The 16,069-nt window shown below is 41.3% G+C and overlaps 1 long non-coding RNA gene across 1 annotated transcript in view; it reads left to right on the top strand.

Moving 5' to 3' along the window:
* The window catches only part of LOC141571279 (uncharacterized), a 108,754-nt gene extending 93,312 nt beyond the window's left edge, over positions 1 to 15,442 (top strand). Inside the window, exons 2-3 of the long non-coding RNA XR_012496041.1 lie at positions 7,580 to 7,631; positions 15,375 to 15,442. This is a non-coding gene — a long non-coding RNA (uncharacterized LOC141571279). The remainder of the gene's footprint in view (positions 1 to 7,579; positions 7,632 to 15,374) is intronic.
* The last annotated feature ends 627 nt before the right edge of the window (positions 15,443 to 16,069 follow it).

Genomic DNA, 16,069 nt, shown 5'->3' with positions numbered 1-16,069 from the left:
CTTATCAAGGCAAGATCTGGGGACCTGCCAGAAGAGTGTGTGTGTGTGTGTGTGTGTGTGTGTGTGTGTGTGTGTGTGAGAGAGAGAGAGAGAGAGAGAGAGAGTTATTCACATTGGCCTTTGTACTCTTCTCACTCACACAAAAGTACCTATTATTATTCAGAACACACATGCCTTCTGGTTTGGCAAAGCTGCTTTTCTAAATGTCAGACCTATTCATTTTACATTATACTTTCTGTCTTGTAATGTGACATGTTGTCTCTATGAATTAGCATTCTTTCCTCGCTTTTTCATGAGACAGTTTCTTCTCCTTCAAATATGGATATAGCCCACCTCTTGTTACTGAAATTATTTTCCTGAGAAAGATACATAATATATAAACTACACATTTGGTCTACATTTACTTTAGTATATTTTTAAGTTCTTTAATCTTATCAAATATTTCTAAAATATTGGTAAAAAGACACTTTCCTCTTCGAGAAGAGGTTCCCACTTCTATCTGAGTATTAAAATAATCTGGGAACCTTTAAAAAAAACTTACTGTCACCTGGGTTCCTCCATAGATAAAAGAAATCAGAATCTGGAATGTGGGATGTGAGGACCAGTCACCAACATTTTCTATGAGATCCATGAGTGAATTCAAATGTGCAGCAGAGACACAAAATAACTATTTCCGATTGATGTTAAAGCAGCAAATTTATCCCAATCTCCTCAATTGAGCCAACACTCAAGGAAAACTGAGGGTAAAGATGGACGAAGGAAATCACAGGCATGTTGTTCGTGGGCCCCATTTTTAAGCATTCTTTGCCATCTAGTCCAGTGTCCCTCAGGCTGTATGCTTTCTCAGCCCCAAGACTCCTCAGTGTGTGACAGACCATTCAAGGCCAAATATTCTCTAGGATTCATGTCTTCTGACTGTCGCCGGGCATTCCCAGTGCCACCCTCAAGTCCGTTCTTTCAGCTGGTTTCCGTGACATGTTGACAGGTTCTGTAACAAATCTCAGGTGGGGAGGAGGAGGCGAGAACTCTGGGAACCATGTTAGTGCTGCCGGGAACTGACATGTGACTGGATTATGGGCTGTCATGGTGAGCCTGGTGATTAACTGTGACACATCTTTCACTGTTTCTCATAGCTTCCTTCTTAAATTTTCTTATCAACTCAAATGCTGTTCATGTTAGAACTAAAGCCCTTTGTTTCATTCCTTGAGTTCATTTCCTTCTTACATCTACTAGAAACATTTAACTTCTTAAGTGGGTACTTTAACCAGGAGGCGTGTCAGAACCACCTCAGAAACCATCAAAATGCATATGGCGGGTGCTGTCTCTAGGGATTCCGATTGAAAACTCTGGACAAAGTATAAACCTAGATGAATAGTTTAAAAAGATAGTGTGGCGAGTCGGCTTTGTGTTCCTGTCCAATATTTTTGGCCCAAAATATAATTCAAGAACATGTATCTTTGAAGAGTAGAGTAAGAAAATCCATTTTCATACTTATCACATTGATATACAACACATTTCAATTTTACTAAAACAACATAATGAATATGATTCTGATTTTTTTAAAAGATAACAATTGTATACCTATGAATATGTGGATACTACATATTGGGATCAAATAGGCAATTATGACTTCTGGGTATGAAGTAATTTTCTAAGAAGCCTAAATGAAAACCCTGCTTACATATGTAGAAAAGTATGTGTGTAAATATACATATGATTAATGTAAATATACATCATATTATGTTTTATATTATGTACTTAATTATATACTATATCCTACACATTTTAACCAGTGAAAATGGTAAATGACTGACTTAACAACAAGAAAAACTTACACATAAACCCCAAATGATACAGAATTAAAGGAAACACTAGTACTTGATTTCAGAATTTATTGGTAATTAAAAGTAAGTCTCCATAAGAAATAGATTTGAATACATTTCTAAAGATCATATGCAGATAAGATATTTCACTGGACTTCGGTCTAAGCAGAAACAGATGATATGTCAACAACTTTTTGAAATATGAAAGATCAAAGAAAATGCAAAAGCATACATTTGAGAGGGTGACGGTGTCACGATTATCGTGTGGTAAAAGGATGCTTAGGAAGCAAGTGGTTCTCTATTTGAGATGAAAACATAACTGGAAAGCAAAACAGGGAAAACAAAGGGGCGCCAAAGAATTTGGTGTTTCAATAAGTAGGACAGCCACTAGGAAGCCAACATAAAGAGTTTCATAAGTGTATCCTGAAAGTTGCGGTATGTTCCTCATTTTCACAGCCTGGATTTCAAGCATATCATCACCCTCAGGTTCTGAGAGCTAAAATGAGCGGTGACGCAGCTCGCACTCTTCATCACAGTCTTTCAAGGGGCTCTGAGTTGCATCCACTGAGGTGTCGTTAAGTGCACGTAATAAACAGTCCTGTCACTTATGTGTCCCCGGACTCAGGGTGGAGATTAGCAAGCTGGAGGTGTGTCAGTGAGTGCTCCTGTGTCACACCTGTGCGAAGGCAGCCAGGGAGCCAGGTGACAGCAGGAGACATGGAGCTGTGACCTCAGCTCAGCCAGGCTTCTGCCACCCACTGAGAGCCTGAACCTGGCTGGGCTGGGGCTGGGGCCCTCACGCCTGTGCTGACCATGGAAGGGAGCTGGCTGCCGTGGCCTTGCAGGAGGTGATTGTCTTCAGTCAGGCCAGTTCTGAGAAGGGCCGACCGGGCAGGCTCTCTGAGGCAGCCCTGCCCACAGCCAGGTCGGGACAAGAGTTGACGGGAGGACTGAGCAGCATGCCATGGCGTCCACCAGCCTCGGTACTGGCCAGGACGTTTCTACCTCACACGTGAGAAGCATAGCACCACTCACCTGGCCGAGGTGGTGTGGGTGCTCACCCACCTGTGCTCCGTGAAGTAGCTCCCTGTCTCCCTCCTGTCAGTCTTCATACCTGACCTGCGAGTGACCACCTGCTTCTGCAGAGACCAGAGCCACCTGCTGAGGAGGGACAGTTGCTCTGGCATTCCAGACAAAGCCATTGTCCGCCGTCAGCGCCCTTGGCAACAAATCCAGTCTAGGCATGCATCCATCCAGAGCTTCACACTGATAGGTGGAGCTGGAGGGTAGATTTGTTAATTCCTCCTTCCTCTTTAACCAGCCCTTTCGATGCTATAAGCATCATCTCTTTGGCAAGTCTTTTCAGTATACCTTTATAAGTTTTAACAATATGGCAGGGCTTTGCATTAAGACACCTCTGTGTGGTGTTTTCTCTGGTCTGTTTCTCTCACCTTTGGAGTCTGCTGTCATTTTGGTGGGACGCTGGGTGCCTTCAAGGCGTGCCCACATTCTTACCTGTGGCATTTTTAAAAATTTATTGGGGTGACAATTGTTAGTAAAATTACATAGATTTCAGGTGTACAATTCTGTATTACATCATCTATAAATCCCATTGTGTGTTCACTACCCAGAGTCAGTTCTCCTTCCATCACCATATAGTTGATCCCCCTTACCCTCATCTCCCACCCCCCACCCCCCTTACACTCTGGTAACCACTAAACTATTGTCTGTGTCTATGAGTTTTTGTTTCTCATTTGTTTGTCTTGTTCTTTTGTTGTTTTTGGTATATATACCACATATCAGTGAAATCACATGGTTCTCTGCTTTTTCTGTCTGACTTACTTCGCTTAGCATTATACACTCAAGATCCATCCATGTTGTCACAAATGTTTCTATATCATCGTTTCTTACCGCCGAATAGTATTCCATTGTGTATATATACCACAACTTCTTTATCCATTCATCTATCGAAGGACATTTTGGTTGTTTCCATATCTTGGCCACCGTAAACAAAGCTGCAATGAACATTGGAGCACACGTGTCTTTATGTATAAACGTTTTCAGATCATTTGGGTAGATACCCAGGAGAGGGATTGCTGGGTCATATGGTAATTCTGTTGGTAATTTTTTGAGGAACCTCCACGCTGCCTTCCATAACGGCTGCACCAGTCTGCATTCCCACCAACTGTGTATGAGGGTTCCTTTTTCTCCACAGCCTCTCCAACACTTGTTACTATTTGTCTTGTTGATGATAGCCATTCTGACTGGGGTGAGGTGATAGCTCATTGTGGTTTTGATTTGCATTTCTCTGATGATTAGTGATGTTGAGCATTTTTTCATATGTCTATTTGCCATTTGTATGTCCTCTTTGGAGAAATGTCTCTTCAAGTCCTCTGCCCATTTTTCAATTGGGTTGTTTGTTTTTTTGTTGTTGAGTTGCATGAGTTCCTTGTATATTCTGGATACTAGCCCCATATTGGAGGCACTGTTTGCAAAAATCTTCTCCCATTCAGTTGGTGGCCTCTTTATTTTGTCAATGGTTTCTTTTGCTGTGCAGAAGCTTTTAAGTTTCATATAGTCCCATTCGTTTATTTTAGCTTTTACTTCCATTGCCTTTGGAGTCAAGTTCATAAAATGCTCTTTGAACCCAAGGTCCATAAGTTTAGTACCTATGTTTTCTTCTATGCAGTTTATTGTGTCAGGTCTTATGCTTAAGTCTTTGATCCATTTTGAATTAACTTTGGTACATGGTGACAAATAGCAGTCCAGTTTCATTCTTTTGCACATGGCTATCCAATTCTCCCAGCACCATTTATGGAAGAGGCTGTCTTTGCTCCATTGTGTGTTTTTACCTTCTTTGTCAAAAACTATCTGTCCATATTTATGTGGTTTTATTTCTGGGTTCTCAGTTCTACTCCATTGGTCTATGTGTCTGTTTTTCTGCCAATATCTGTGACATTTCAAAATGAGCTTTTCCCTAGAATCAATGTGCACCTGGGAACTTTGATAAGTAAATGAGCAGGTACAGTCTGTGTCACCGTCACCCACATGCAGGCCACCGCCAGCCCAGGTCCCAGGACCTCCCACGTCGTTCCTCCAACACTGACAGCGTCTTGCGTCCTTTATGGCTCTTTGGAGATCGCGGCTGTCCTAACTATATTCTCACAATGCTCATCAGCAGAGACGCAGTTTGGCCGCATCTAGTACATCTTGAGTGCTCTTCTTGTGTCTGGCTGGTGTTTGCTTGTTTTGTTTGTTTGGGAGTAGGCAGAATACCACTCTGCAGCCTGATTTCTGGGTTCTTTCACGAAGTCTGTCATGCTACGCTTTAATATACATGACTCACTAGTTTGGAGTTATGGGTTAGAATAGTGACACACTTAAAGTTAAAAGACAAGCAAAGTAACAGACACTTCACTTCTTATCAGTTCTTATCAGTTGTGCCTTGAAATCTTGAAAAATAAAAGCGTATTTGACATGGGACTTCCCTATGCAATTTGGTCACAGGTGGTCAGGACAAGCTGATCCTGAGGAAAATACTCAAGAGCATCAGCCACCAAACCTCTGACCAAATGAGAGAAGAGAAGCTAACACAGGGATATGGTTAAAGAAATGTTTTTACACTGTTGAACTAAACTGCTTTTTGCAGCTCAGTTGTGCTCCCCTAGACTGTAACTCTTTACTAGATTCTTTGATGTATGTTAAGGGTGTTTTGGAAATTGGTTATAAGTTAGTAGAAGAGGTCATGAGAATTCACTGAGGACTTGAGTTGTCTCATTTAATATCTGTTGTGTGTCTAAAATCAGTCTCTAAATATACAGCTGAAAGGTCACTGATTCCTTTGCTGTGTGTGTACGCACCACTAAGTGTTAAATCACAAGATACATCACTACAGACCCTATAGTGTGGGTGTGGTCCTGAAGATGGTGCGGTTTCCATGGAGACTGTCTCCGCACTGCAGCCCATCACTGCCAGCACATTTAGTTACCTGGGGTAGTAGAGCACACCCCGCTCAAACACTACCTGTGGGCTGTGTGTTAAGAGGTAAGGTGCGCCCAGCTTCTCATCCAAAGTGTCTCTAAGTTCCATGAGTCTGCATGGAAGGAGCGGCCATGTGTCAGCCTCAAGTCCAGTTCCAAAGCCCCAGGCTTCAGAGTCCTGCACAACAGGTAATGACAAGTCAGACGCATTCCATGTTTTTCTTTTCTGAGTGGAGTCCTTTCTTATGGCTCACTGTTTTATATTTGTTTTTTTTTATTATTTCAGGTGTACAAAACAATGTAATAGACATTTATACCCCTCACAAAGTGATAACCCCCCCATTCTCCTACCTGTCTGACATCGTATATATTAATAGCTGTTACAATTCCATTGACTCTATTCCCTATGCTGTACTCCACATCCCATGAATATATATATAATATATATATATAATATATAATATATATATATATTATATATATTACATATATATTTAATTATATATAAATTAAATATATAACTATATATAAATAAATTATATATAATTAAATATATATTTAATTATAATTGGCATTCGGTATTATTCAGCTTCAGCTTCAGGTATATAGCACAGTGGTCAGGCATCTACACGGCTTCTTTTAAGCAGAAGAAAAGTGAAAACAAACTAAGACCAGAAAACAAATAATAAAATGGCAATAACTATGTCCCTATCAATAATCACTTTAAATGTAAATGGATTAAATGCTCCAATCAAAAGACACAGGTGGCTGAGTGGATAAGGAAACAAGACCCAGGCATAGGCTGTTTACAAGACACTCACCTCAGCTCAAAAGACACACACAGACTGAAAGTAAAGGGGTGGAATAAGATATTTCATGCAAATTAGTTGGAAATGAGAAAAAATCTGGGGTAGAAATACTTTTATCAGATAAAATAGACTTTAAAACAAACATTATAATAGAAGACAAAGAAGGGCACTACATAATGTATTTGTTCTGTTTTGTTTTTAAATCTCTTGTCATTATCTGAGTCATTTTCCATCTGCTATTCTCTCTTCTACTATACGTGGAAACTGAAAGCCCCTCCCTCTGCCTGACTTTGTTGGCAGTGTATCATGTTTCACACCCACCAAAAGGAGAGACAGACCCAATGTGAGGTCTGCATCACAAGAAATGGATAAGTCAGCTCTTTCATTTGCTTAAGTACCATGTCTTACTCCAAGATTATAAGTAAGCAAGGATGTTTAGTATTCATCTTAATGCTTTTTATCTCCACATATGTTTATTGTAATTTTTACAGCATTTTGAGTGGTAGGTTTTAGATAAATAACTTATTTTCTATTACACTCTTGGCATTTCCTCATTAGTTCAGAGCATAATAATTTGAGTTGCGATAGTGGTATTAATTGGATGTTATACTGATAATGTATTATTCATGCCGCTCTTTTGAAAAGGAAAGTTGAATTTATGAACATGCATTTATTTATTAAGAGGAGACTGTGTACACAAAATCAAGTACAAAATATTTTTAAATGAAATTATTTGAAATCAACTATTGGTTTGATTTTCTGGTTTCTTCTGGGAATAAAACTTTTGTGGCCAAATGTTATTCATAATCAGTTCTTTTTCTTAATATATAGTTTCTAACAGGCTAAGTTATAATGTAACTATGATTACTAATATTAAATTTTTCACTATCTTTCTTATTGAGTATTTTTCTTTTTAAAAAGATTTTTATTTTAAAAATGTAGCTAATATACATTATATCAGTTTCAGGTGGACACCATAGTTGTTCAACACTTATAGACCTAAAGAAATGATCACCATGGTAAGTCCAGCAACCATCTGACACCGTACCACACTATCACACTATTATTGATTATATTCCCTATGCTGTACGTTATAGCCCCAAGATTTATTTGTTTTATACCTGGAAATTTGAACCTCTTTTTACCCTTTACCTTTCCCCCCTTTTAAATTTTCAATTACCATTGGCATTCGATATTATTTTATATTAATTTCAGGTGAACAGCAGAGTGGTTAGACATTTATATAATTTGAGAAGCAATCCCCCTGACTAGTCTTGTACCCACCTGACACGATACATAGTTATTACCATATTGTTGACTATATTCCCTATGCTTTACTTTACATCCCCATGACTGTTTCGTAACTACCAGTTCGTACTTCTTAATCCCTTTACCTTTTTCACCCTGTCCCTAAACCCTCCCTCCCACCTAGCACCCCAATAAATCTAGTATCTATCTGACCCATACATAGTTATTACAGTATTATTGACTATATTCCTTATGCTATGCCCTATATCCCCATGACTACTGTGTAACAACCCATTTTTACTTCCTAATGTCTTCCTGCTTTTCACCTACCACCAAACCACCTCCTGTCTGACAATCATCAAAATGTTCTCTGTATCTATGAGTTTGTTTCATTTTGTTAGTTTTGTTCTTCAGATTCCACATGTAAGAGAAATCACATTGTATCTGTCTTTCTCTGTCTGACCGTACTCCACTCAGCACAATACCCTCCAGGTCCATCCATGCTGCCACAGATGGCAAGAACCCATTCCCTTCCATGGCCGAGCAATATTCCATTGTATATATGTACCATCTCCTCTTTATCCATTCTTTCATCGACAGACACCTAGGCTGCCACCACATCTTGGTCCTTGTAAATAGTGCTGAAATGAACATATGGATGCACACGTCTCCTCAACATGAAGAAAACTTCCTGGGTTTTTTTAGTTAAATACCCAGAAGTGGGATTACTGGGTCCTTTTTTGTCTCTTGTTATAGCCTTTGTTTTAAAGTTTATTTTGTCTGGTATAAATATTGTTACCACAGCTTTTTTTTTATTTTTTTACTTCCATTTTCATGAAATATCTTATCCCATCCCTTTACCCTCAGTCTGTGTGTGTCTTTCAATCTGAAGTGAGTCTCTTGTATGCAGCATATGTGAGGGTCTTGTTTTCTTATCTATTTAGCAGCCCTACGTTTTGATCAAAGCATTTAATTCATTTACATTGAAAGTAATTGTTGATAGATATGTAGCTATTGCCATTTTATTATTCATAATTTTGATTTTTTTTTTTTTCTGTCTTAAGGAAGTTCCTCTAACATTCCTTGTAATACTGGTTTGGTGGTGATTAACTCCTTTAGCTTTTTCTTGTCTGGGAAGCTCTTTATCTGTCCTTCAATTTTAAATGATAGCTTTGCTGGGTAGAGTATCCTTGGTTGTAGGTCCTTACTTTTCATCACATTGAATATTTTGTGCCAATCCCTTCTGACCTGCAAAGTTTCTGTTGAGAAATCCGCCGACAAGCTTATGGAAGCTCCCTTATAAGTTACTAAGTTGCTAGTTGCCTTTCTCTTGCTGCTTTTAGGATTCTCTCTTTGTCTTTAACCTTTGCCATTTTAATTATAATGTATCTTGGTGTGGGCCTCTTTGGGTTCATCTTGTTTGGGACTCTGTACTCCTTGGGCTTCTATATCTATTTCTTTAGCCAGGTTAGGGAAGTTTTTAGTCATTATTTCTTCAAGTAGGTTCTCAATCCTTTGCTTTCTCTCTTCTCCTTCTGGTACCCATATGATGTGAATGTTGTTATGCTTGATATTGTCCCAGAGGTCTCTCAAAATAGCCTCTTTTTTTTTTTCTTAATTCTTTTTCCCTTTTGCTATTCGCTCCTCTGCTTCATCTAGTCTGCTGGTGATTCCTTTTAGTGCATTCTTCATTTCAGTTATTGTTTTATTCACTTCTGACTTGTTCTTTTTTATGGTTTCTATGTCCCTTTCTGTGCTTGCTATCTCTTTGTTTAAGTTCTCACTAAGTTCCTTGAGCATCCTTATAACCATTGTTTTGAACTCTACTCTGTTTCTGGTAGGTTGCTTGCCTCCATTTTGTTTAGTTCTTTTTCTGGAGTTTCTCCTGTTCTTTCATTTGGGATATGTTTCTTCATTTCCTCCTTTTGGCTCCCTCTCTGTTTTAGTTGCTATGTATTAAGTAGATCCCTATGTCTCCCAGTCTTGCTGGGTGATCTTATTTAGTAGGTACCCTGTGGGACCCAGTGGCACAGTCTCCCTGGTCACCTGTGCTGGATGCTCCAGGAATATCCCTTGTGTGGGTTGTGTGTGCCCTCCTGTTGTAGTTGAGACTTGATTGCTATTGGCACATCAGTGGGTGGGATTGGCCCTTAGGCTGATTGGCTGTGGGGTTTGGCCATGTCCACAGCTTACAGGCTGCTGTGTAGGGAGCTTACCCCACTGAGTGGGATTTGCCCCAGTGTGCTCTAGTGCCTGTTGAGATGCCCTTGATGTGTACCACCTGTGGGGTTAATTGGGTAATTCAGATATGTTGTTTCTGGGGCTCTTGGGAGGAGCTCCAGTGCAGGCCCAGGTCACTCACTGCCTGTGACCAGCTGGAAGCTACAAATCTAGTACAGGTTTATCTGCCTGTGCTAAACCTGGAGACACACAGGAAAGGCCACACTGAACCAAGGATGAATGCCACCAGTACCAGGCCTGGGGTAGCTACGCAAAAAGCCAGGACACTCTGAGGCCTGATGCCACCTGCCAGCTCCCTTAAGGTTCAGCTGCTGATAAAGCCTTGTGTGGTGTGGAGTTGAGTAAGACAGGGTCTCAGGGAGTCACTAGAGTGGGAAGAGTTGTGGTCACCAGGTTAATGTAGACTCTAGTTTGGTGCCAGTGCTGAGCCTGGAGCTACTCAGCAAAAGTTTCAGAGCACACCAAGGCCAGTGATGACCACCTGGGGCTCAGGAATTCAATAGTTTTCCAATGGGGGCTGGGATGGCTCCTCGTGGAGAAAGTGCCTCTGGCATTGGGGAGTGGGGTGGGGCAGGATCCCAGTGAGTCACCAGGGCAGAGCTGTGGTGCTCACCAGGCCAGTCAGATTCAGATTTGGCCATGGGGGTGGGCTCAACACAGGAAATATGGTGCCTGCCTGCTGGCTGCATGACTGTACAGGAGGAGGACCCCACACAATGCAGACTCTCCTCCAACTTTTGCCCTGGAGCCACATAGCTCAGTCTCTCCTCATATGTCTCTGATGCCACCCCCAGTCATTGTCCCTGTACAGGAGCTCAGAGTTAGTTCCTGAGAGTGACTGAGTCTGTGTGCAGTCCCTTTAAGGGGACATTTAGGTTTCCCGTTGCCTTCCATTCCACCTAGGTGGTCAGAATCCCCACTGTTTTTCACAGCCAGGTGTTGTGGGGGCTCCTCTTCCTGGCACCAGTACACTGGCCTGGGGAGTCTGGTGGGTGCTGGGGTCCATCGCTCCTCTGGGAGGAACCTCCACAGCCAAGATATCCCACTTGATTCTCATTCCCCACACACACGTGTGGGGCCTGTTCTGAGTCTCTGCCCCTCTTCCCAGTCTCAACGTGGCTTCTTCTTTATGTCCTTAGCTATAAAACTTTTATTCAGCTGGACTTCAGATGGCTCTCCAGGTGGAGTGTTCTATAATTTAGTTGTGATTTTGATGTGTTCACAGGATGAGGCAAGCACAATGTTTATCTACACTGCCATCTTGGATCCCCTTTTCCTTGAGTATTTGAATCAACCAATGTATTAATCATTTAATGTTTGAACATGATAGTGCAACCATTGTTTCTGCCTTCTCCATTATATTCACAGTACATGTGGTCAAAAATTTTGTAGACAGAGGTCTGAGTTTAAATTATTGACTTTAAATTCCATTACTGAGTTTAAATTCCTACTGGCAGTTGGAAATGGAGCCATGAAGCTTAGGAGAGAGCTATGAGATGAAGACAGGCTTGGGAATCAACAGCATATATATGGCTCCCAGAAAAAGTATGGGTTAAGGGAATGTATGACAGACAAAAAAGGTTGCTGAAGGTTTCACTCTCAGAGTGCAAAGTAATGTTGGGACTTCCACTAATTGGGACAGTCATTAAGATGCTGACTTAAGTACTGTTGGGACTTCCACTAATTGGGACAGTCATTAAGATGCTGACTGAGAAATAATTATTTCTATCTATGAATAAGGAAATCACTGTGACTTTGTTGAGAGGAAACAAAAGCACTTTGGGGGTAGAAACCAGAGTGCAGTGCTTGAGCCTTGGCTGGGCAATGTGACAGTGTACACAGACCTCTTCTTGTGGCAGCTCACCGTGACAACGAGGAGAAAGGAGAAAAATAAAAAGGGACAGTCTTAGCCCGTTCAGGTGGTTATAACAAAATACCACACACCTGGTGGCTTATGAACAACAGAAATCTGTTTCTCACAGTTCTGGAGGCTGGAAATTCAAGGTCAAGGTGCCAGCATGCTCATGTTCTGGTGCGGATCCTGCTCCTGTGCCCAGTGAGGTTGAAGACAATGGATATTTTCAAGGCACCCACATAGAAGCGTTTGGTAGTCAGTTCTTGGTAACCAGGCACAGGCTCACTTATTTGGAAGTAGCTTTTTCACTGATTTATTGAGAGTTAAGTTTCTTTGGGAAGGGAAAGAATGTGTTAAGTAGGTTAGATATATTAGTGAGTGACTAACGTAATGGATAATGGAGTATATTATGAAAGAGAAACCAGGGAAGTAATAGATAAATTCACTGCAGATTCCTCAGGGAGAAGCTGTGAAAATCTCAGAATTATACAAATTTGGGTAGAATTTGGGGATTTTTTTTCAGTTTTGTTTTTTGGTTTTTTTTCCCAAGAGGGGGACAACTATAAAGAATATAAGAATGCAGATGGTTTCTTTTTGGAAATACTCTTCATCCCAGACAAGAGGAAGCAGTGCCCTGAGCCTCCTTCCATAGAACCCACCGTATGTCAGAGCCCCCAGCACTTGCCCCAGCAGACAACACGTTACAGAAGCCGTGCACCACTCTGTCATCAGTACCCGTTTCTTGGTTCTATCCTGGTGCATCCAGGAACCTGAAACACCCAGTTTCATGACCTAACTCCCTTCAGATATCAAAGAATTCCTTCTCCCATCATTTTCCCTCTGTCTTTGAAATGAAAGTTGGACGTGTCCAAATGCTATGCAGGCTTGTGGATTTGCTGGAACATGTCAGAGATGGACACTGGGCTGTGCAGGGCCCTGAGCAGCGAGAGTGTTTCAGTCCAAGAAAAGGCAGGGTAATTAAGGTAAATTGTCCCTTTGGGACAGCATGAATGCCACGCAAAATCACATAACAAAGAAGCCTCCCTGACCAGCTCGATGAGCATTTGTTATCTTGCTGCATTTTCTATCCAGTATATGGTTGCAGGCACAACCATGAATTACTGTGTGTTCTCACTAGCTGCACGTACAGCATGTGAAATAGTTTGTAATACTAGGTAGTTTGTATCTGTCTTTGTATGAATATAGGTCCAGAAAGAATGTGAATGAAGTGTAATACCAATTCTTAATGTTGGCGACTGGAAAACCATTGGATGCCAGAATTAAGGATAATACACACACGTACACACACACACACACACACAAACACACACACGCGATGGAATGCCTACATATGCATGTATGTGTTCCAGCCTCTATCTTGGCTAACTCACTATTTGAAATAATTGGAAGGTCTACTTTTAAACATACTTACCTACAGATGAGTCCAAAACACCTTAAGCATGGTCTACTGTTTTCTTCAGAAACTGGTTGCAGCCTTCTTTTCTAACCCAAGCTCCTGGTATTGATTTTACATAGCATTCTACTATGATAGATATAGATAGATAGACACATAGATACATAGATAGATGATAGATGATGGATGGATAGATGATGATGATAGATAGATAGATAGATAGATAGATAGATAGATAGATAGATAGATGATAGATGATGGATGGATGGATGGATGGATGGATGGATGGATGGACAGACAGATGCTCTTTTATGCTTCATGCCTTTGCTCGTGCTTTCTCTGCTCCTCACCCCACCCAACTCCTGCTAATCAATTTCTCCTTCTTTGAGGCAACCATATTTATAATCTCATAAACCATAATCTCATAAAGCCCGTGCCCCACTGCCTGTTATGGTCTGAATGTTTGTATCCTGCATAATGCACATGTTGAAACCTAACCCCCTATGTGAAGGTGTCAGGAGGTGGGGTGTTAGGACGTGCTTAGATCGTGAAGGTGGAGTCCTCATGATGGGTTAGTGCCCTTGTAAAAGAGACCCCACAGAGCTCTCTCTCCTTTTCACCACATGAAGACAACAAGAAGATGCCATCTATGAACCAGGAAGTGGGCCCTCACCGTAACACCACTGTGCTGGCCTTGACCTTGAATTTCCCAGCCTTGAAACTGTGAGAAATAAATTTCTGTTCTTTAAGTCCCCTGGTCTATGGTATCCTGTTAATAGCAGCCCCAACAGATTGACACTGCCTTATTTTTTCTTCTTTTTTAAGAAAAAACAAGGTAGATTTCTGACCTTGTGGTAGATAGGAAAGATTTTCTGAAATGTAGGGCTGACAGACAAGTGAGCATTCTGTTTAAGTCATAGCATCTCTGAGACTAGATTGAAGCAAATCTTAAGTCAACAAAGATGCAGAAGACTCATCAAATATTTGTCAAATGCCTGGGTATACAGCAGTGAGAAAAAGAGATGAAACCCTGACTCTCAGGGACCTTACATCTAGTGGTAAAAAGAGTTCCCTCAGGCTGTTCCCAGCCAGGCTCCGGCACCTACAGGCAACCTCTGCTAGATTTTTTCCGGAGGTTACTTCTGCCTGTTGTAGACATCTATAATGGAATCATGTAACAAATTCTGCTTTGTCTGGATTCCTTTTCCTAACATGACATTTGTGAGAACTAAGCATGTTGTGTTCTTAGTTTATTTCTTTTCCATTTACTGAATAGTGATTTATTGCATGAATATGTCATATTTTGTTTAGCCTTTCTCCAGTTAATAGACATTTGCTGTTTCTAGTTTTTGAATGCTATGAAGAATGTCACTCTGAATGACCTTGTGAAAGTCATTTTTTGTAGATATGTCTTTATTTCTCTCAGGTAAATATATATGAGTGGAATTTAATTGTGTTTTCCCCCCACAGACTTTGCCATGTAGTTTCCATTTCTTTAGTTTGCATATATGTTTGGGGATATGTTTTCCTTCATGTGGCTTATAAATTTCATAATCTAGTTTGCGTATTTTTCCTTCTTACGTTTAGAACTCCTAATAATATACTCCAGCCAGTATTGTTACAATTTTGGACAGCACCTTTTGACTCCTTGCCTAAGTAAATTGATATATTTCATTCCTCCTGTTTCTGATTTTTCACTTCCAATTTTTAGTATTAATATTTATTAATTATAGGATTGTTTCCATTCCATTATGACAAAGCTTATGGACTTTCCCTCCTGTTATAAACCATAATTACCACAATTGTTTAGCTTTAGTCTATATTTAGGTTTCCAGTGTTGAACAGCAGTTTCTTAACTCATTTCATTGGTTGGGTTTCATGTTTTTGATGTAATAATGCACTCTACATTTTCAAAAATATTTCTAAGGTTCTTTATATATATTAACTTTTCATCTCAAAACCTCCGTGAGTTACTTGATTTCTGAAGCTGTGCATTCTTTGCAGGAGACCTCGTGGATTTGGTACTTCCTGACTTCCAGCGGGGAGCACCGCTTATCTGCCATCAAATCAGGTATGTGACCGCCTCCGTGCGAGCTCATCTGTGCATATGGAAATGCCACGAACCACATTTCCTAGAGTCTGTTCCTCTGTGTGGTTCTGGTTGGAGTCTGCGCGAGAGGCGCTCGTGGGAGAATCGGAATCCGACGGGACTGAGAGGCCGTTCTCTAGGGCAGTTGTGGCCGGATGCTTTCACAGGCCAGAGGGTCACAGGGACTTTCCTGTAAGGTGACAGAACCCCGCCTGGCTGCTGCGGTTGCTGTAGTTGTCGGGGCTTTGCAGAGAGTGCACGTGTCACCGCTGTCCCCCCTGCCAGCTCTCGGGACCCCTGCATCAGCCTCAGCCAGAGGTCAGTGGGGAGAGCTGCCTTGGCCACCACGTCCGCAGCTCCTTTAGTGGTCTTGGAAACCTCTGACTCGGTAAAATAAAACTCACAGCTTGACTTCTGTGGTCCCTATTGGACATTGGCTGATACTGGAAGGATTTTGGGGGAAGCAGAACCCCCACAGAGGAGATAGAACATGGCCATAGCAAGTCATGGCAAACTTGGAGGCTTAGAGCATGCAAACGCGCTGCCCTGGAGGGCTGATGGGCTGAAGAGCCTGCGGTCTCGGAGTCTAGGGTGCTGCTCCTCACGCACC

Source organism: Rhinolophus sinicus, linkage group LG04 (genome assembly GCF_036562045.2).
Source record: "Rhinolophus sinicus isolate RSC01 linkage group LG04, ASM3656204v1, whole genome shotgun sequence".
Taxonomy (NCBI): Eukaryota; Metazoa; Chordata; class Mammalia; order Chiroptera; family Rhinolophidae; genus Rhinolophus; species Rhinolophus sinicus.
The sequence above is the reverse complement of the archived record's forward strand: the minus strand, read 5'-3'. Positions and strand labels throughout refer to the sequence as shown.